This window comes from Crinia signifera, chromosome 7, assembly GCF_055691185.1.
Source record: "Crinia signifera chromosome 7, ASM5569118v1, whole genome shotgun sequence".
Taxonomy (NCBI): domain Eukaryota; kingdom Metazoa; phylum Chordata; class Amphibia; order Anura; family Myobatrachidae; genus Crinia; species Crinia signifera.
In genome coordinates, this window is record NC_139223.1 from 184,148,242 (window position 1) to 184,154,065 (window position 5,824).

General features: G+C 43.9%; 1 long non-coding RNA gene across 1 annotated transcript; it reads left to right on the forward strand.

The window, feature by feature from the left end:
* Positions 1-671: 671 nt before the first annotated feature.
* LOC146019654 (uncharacterized) lies at positions 672-4,930 on the forward strand. Its single transcript, XR_014450639.1, has 3 exons — positions 672-702; positions 3,964-4,150; positions 4,856-4,930. It is a non-coding gene; the product is annotated as an uncharacterized LOC146019654 (long non-coding RNA).
* Positions 4,931-5,824: the final 894 nt, after the last annotated feature.

Below are 5,824 nucleotides of genomic sequence, written 5' to 3' on the forward strand. Positions count from 1 at the left end.
GGAATGTCTTCCTCTCTCACAGCCAGCCAGATAAAAGCAAATATAGTATGATCCACAGCAAGCGAATATAGGTGCTTACTCCACTGCAGACCAGTGGTCTGCAGTGGAGTAAGCACCTATATTCGCTTGCTGTGGATCATACTATATTTGCTTTTATCTGGCTGGCTGTGAGAGAGGAAGACATTCCCTCCAGTTTTATACCTTGGATTCCACCCCTTTGGTTCTATATCTCCTCTCAAGGAGCTATTTTGGAGATTTATACTTTTTGGCGCTTATTTCCCATACCTACCAATACCGATTTTAACTGTATATGTAAAGGGATACTTCCATTTGTTCACCTCTGTCTGGATTTCTGGCCATACCAGGCCATGCCTTTGCCCCTGATGAAGTCGTGTAGACGAAACGCGTTGGGCTTCTAATAAAGAACTACCTTTTAAAAATCGAAGTCTTCGGTGTTATTTTGAAGCTTACGAACACTCCGTTTGGATATTAGTGACGGCAGGATCACACAAAGTTGGGACTCTATACCCTTACTGGCTAGGTGGTACTACTGGAAGCGCACTCTGGACAACCCCCCTTTTTTCTTATACCAGTATGTATATTAATATAATATCTGTACATATATTATATAGAAATAAATAAATTAAATTAATTTATTTTTTTCTGTTTCAAGATTAGGCATCATGCATCATCCAAACCCTGGTAAGAACACCTATCCTACAGATAATATTCTCTGTGTCATAGAATTTCACATATGTGCTTCTGCACTAATTCTGGGATTGTATAGCGTGGAGCACTCGGGTATGTCAGGATTGTATATGTAAACAAATTTATTAAATGCTGAAACATAAAATAGGCAACAATTAGTTGCAATAAGATAAGCATGCCAATATTTGCAGATCTTTTTAAATGTTTGTAAGTGCGGGAGTTCTGAGGGGGAGCGGTAGAGTGGAGCAGAGTGGCCGGACAAGGATGCTGGTGGTCTAAGCTGTCTCTAACCTACCTTGAATCCTCTTGGCAGCAATGGGGTCTTCTGCTTTAACTGCACCTGACCGGTGCCTCTGTGTCAGGTAGTGGAGGTCCATCCATCAGTGGTGAGGAGGAGGAAGATGGTGAATTTTGAGACGAAATGAGCCAAACTCATCCCTTATCAATATCTAGGTCAACAGTCACTAAGTTGACACCTATAATTGGTTGACATATAGGTCCCCCCCTTTTTCCCCATATAGGTCAACATTGACAGAAGGTCGATATTGACATGGTCGACCCTGAAAAGGTCGACCATGTCAGTGTGGCCATAGGGTATGTCAACCATATCTAGGTTTCGAACTAGTCACTGTCAACCATTAGGAAGGGGGGTGATGGAGTGAATTGCGCTGCTGTTAGAACAATTGAATAAAACAATAGACACACTTTTGGGCAGTATAAGATGAATAAGTGATGGACACACTGTTTATATTTATATTATTTTATATGAAAAAATAGAAAAAATAGCAATACATTTACAGACAACAAATTAAAACATTTTCAAAGTTGGGTGTAGTTATATTTTAAACAATACACCTAGTAATGAAATCCAATTAAATGGAGATGGTCATGGATCGTTAGCAGCAGACACTTAATAATTCAATAAGCTACAGTCAATTTGTAGAGTAATCACTTTTAATAAAGTGAGAGACAAATGTCCAGGACTGGTGGTCTTATTTAAATTGGACAGTAGCAGCAATGATAATATAGACACAGGTAATTTTATGTATGCTCACCCTTAATTGGAGGGAATTGGAGTTGGAATTTCTCCAGCGCTTATTTGCCAGGTATTACGATGTAGCAATGGTATCTTCACTGATAGGTAACTCTGATGTTCCTCTCGGCATATGCCGGTGTAACTAGCCAGTGGTTTGGTATAGAATTTACCTGCACTTGCCACGGCGGAAAAGGAGATGCTTTGATATGTGGAAGTCCAAGATACCTGGTTTGGATCTGACGCGCTTGGTGGGACAGCTGATGGCCGGCAGCGGGGGGGATTCGCTGCACTTCAGCTGGTTGGTGGATACAGAGAGCGGTGGTGTAGCGGCAGATATACCTGTGCTGGTGTCACATGAAGTTCTTGTTTTGCGGAGCAGCTTTTCAGCGCTGCGTACCTGCGGCTGGAGGTGAGGTCGGTGTGGAGCCTCAATCAGCCCGTGGCGTGTATGGGCTGCGCTGGTGCTGTTGGAATAAACGGAGCCCGGCGGTGAGCGGGGACGCCGCACTTCGGCCAGCTTGGTGTTAAAAACACACGGCGATGTCAGGCTCCCGGAGGGGGTTTGGATCAGCGTGTGGCGGCAAATGGTCAGCAGCATGTACCGAGCTGCGCTTCTGCTGTGAAGTAACAAGTGTCTGCTTGAAAAAGTTCCCACTTGACTGAAGGGGACAAAACGCGTTGACGTCATACCCACATGGAGATCCACGCAAGCAGACACTTGTTACTTCACAGCAGAAGCGCAGCTCGGTACATGCTGCTGACCATTTGCCGCCACACGCTGATCCAAACCCCCTCCGGGAGCCTGACATCGCCATGTGTTTTTAACACCAAGCCGGCCGAAGTGCGGCGTCCCCGCTCACCGCCGGGCTCCGTTTATTCCAACAGCACCAGCGCAGCCCATACACGCCACGGGCTGATTGAGGCTCCACACCGACCTCACCTCCAGCCGCAGGTACGCAGCGCTGAAAAGCTGCTCCGCAAAACAAGAAACTTCATGTGACACCAGCACAGGTATATCTGCCGCTACACCACCGCTCTCTGTATCCACCAACCAGCTGAAGTGCAGCGAATCCCCCCCGCTGCCGGCCATCAGCTGTCCCACCAAGCGCGTCAGATCCAAACCAGGTATCTTGGACTTCCACATATCAAAGCATCTCCTTTTCCGCCGTGGCAAGTGCAGGTAAATTCTATACCAAACCACTGGCTAGTTACACCGGCATATGCCGAGAGGAACATCAGAGTTACCTATCAGTGAAGATACCATTGCTACAACGTAATACCTGGCAAATAAGCGCTGGAGAAATTCCAACTCCAATTCCCTCCAATTAAGGGTGAGCATACATAAAATTACCTGTGTCTATATTATCATTGCTGCTACTGTCCAATTTAAATAAGACCACCAGTCCTGGACATTTGTCTCTCACTTTATTAAAAGTGATTACTCTACAAATTGACTGTAGCTTATTGAATTATTAAGTGTCTGCTGCTAACGATCCATGACCATCTCCATTTAATTGGATTTCATTACTAGGTGTATTGTTTAAAATATAACTACACCCAACTTTGAAAATGTTTTAATTTGTTGTCTGTAAATGTATTGCTATTTTTTCTATTTTTTCATATAAAATAATATAAATATAAACAGTGTGTCCATCACTTATTCATCTTATACTGCCCAAAAGTGTGTCTATTGTTTTATTCAATTGTTCTAACAGCAGCGCAATTCACTCCATCACCCCCCTTCCCATTTTTTTCTGTGTGAGTCAGGACAGACCCACAGGAGTGCATGCTGCAGCTGTATTAATCTGATTATACAGCTTTACTATCTAGTAGAATTTCTCTTATATTGCCTAGCGCCGGGAAGTGTGTTTTAGAGTGTTCCCAGTTTTGGGTCTCCCTACTACATACCCACCCCCCAACTGTCAACCATTAGTTGACATTAGATATTGTCGACCCGCTATACCATAACCGTTGTGCTGGGCATCAACGTCACCCAAGCTTGTAGCCCAAGTGGTGGATTTGGGCTGATCAGTTGCTGATTGTGCCCATATTTCAGAGAGTCCACAGTGGGACAAGAGCCAGGCAGCTCAGTTTAGGGATAAGGCAGCAGACTGTGCCAATGACAGGCAGCCCAGGAGTTATCACATCATATAGAACACTATTCTTACAATGTTATTTAGCCCTTTATAAAGAATAACAATGACCATGCTATGTTTTAGGTCCACACCACAACCCCCCGGGACACCCAAACCCAGGTCATGGAGCACCCCAACATGGTGCACCCCACCATTCTCCACAACATGGACCCCAACACCCCCATGGCGGCCAAGGACCACCACCACATGGTCAACATGGACCAGGGCCTCACGGCCAACATGGAAAGCATTAGCACTTTGTCATGAAACGGTGAGTCTGATAATGACATCCTATATGACATCAGATAAGTCATCACACCGTTGCTAGCAGTTAGCGCAGTTCTATAGTAGAATGTATTAGCGACCTACGTATGGATGTAAAGGAGGAAGCTGGGGGTCGCCATGCAGCTCCTATGCTGGTCTTCACTCTGCTCTTAGCATTATAATAAAAAGGATTGGGCAACCTGATTTCTTTCATTATTTCTTAACCCTTTGAGTGCCAATCGACTTTGTCAAAATGGGTGTGAAAAATTGCCAAGCAAACATTTGTATTCATCATAATGACCTGTAATGTTTACCGTGTATAGGAAATATAATATTTTTTAACACAACCATTTTCCAGAGGTTTGTGCGATCATGTAAGGTCTGATCGCTCTAGGTCTGATCATTCTAGTGCTCAGACCCTACTTCTCCCGGCAGGGATAAGGTGGCCCGGCCAGAGGAGGCTGCACACAGGGCTCCTCCTCTCTTAAGATGCCCCTGGATATATTTAATAGTTTTAAATCATTAGTGTGTCAAAAATTGCAATACTTGTTTAATCTCATTATAAATAAATAAGTTAAAACCAATTGCTGGCAAAATAATACATTTCGTAGCTTCATACTGTAGTTCAAACTATTGGTTTTCATTTTGTCCATTTCTGACAGTTGCTATTTTCGTACAATGAGTCATTCATTTTTTCCTTTTCCGATTTCAGATTGAGTCGCTGTAGTACACTATACAAGTTGATGACAAAATACTTCAAACCCTCTTTTGCCAACCTACAGTACAGTCCAGTATGCATATAATGTATAATAAATAAAATGCTCTCACACGTACAGATGTCATTGTAATCTCTACCTCTATATTTACTGTATATAGCCATCTGCTGTTTCCTGCTTATGACCAATGATGTGTTATTTGTGTCACATAACAAACTACACAATAAACTCATAACAGAAGTCTAATGCTGCTTTCCCACTGCAGACCAGTTTAAAGTACTGGTAATCTTAAATGGTATTTAAAACGGTATTAGCATTCCCACTGCAGCAGTTTACAGTTTTAAATACCATTTAAGTACCATTCCCATTGCAGTGAACCGTGTAAAATGTAGAGTGCCTATCCCCCCCCCCCAGTGTAAAGAGTGCCTAATCCCTCCCCCCCCCCCCAAGTGTAAAGAGTGCCTAACCCCCCGTACCTGCCCTGTGCCCCCACCTCCCCTCACCTTGTACTTACCTGCACGGGGATGCAGGGCAGTGGGGAGGCAGCGGGGGTCCATGCAGGGTCCATGCGGGGTACAGGCAGTCCCAGTGCCTGATGAGAACTAGTAGTTCTCACTTTGCGCATATGTAATGAGTGCACTTGCATAATAATGAGCCGCTCATTACATATGCGCATATGTAATGAACGGCTAATTATTTTGCACGTGCACTCATTACACATGCACAAAGTGAGAACTACTAGTTCTCATCAGGCACTGGGACTACCTGGAGGCTAAATAACGTTTAAGAGGCATTCCCACTGCCTCTTAAACGTTATTTTAACGTGTAGGGCTTTAAAAACGGGTTGAAATACCATTTAACTTTAAACGGTATTTCAACTCTGGCACTTTCCCACTGTAGCCTTAAAACGGTAAATTGCGCTGAAAATCGGCAATTTACCGTTTTTTAGCTGCAGTGGGAAAGGG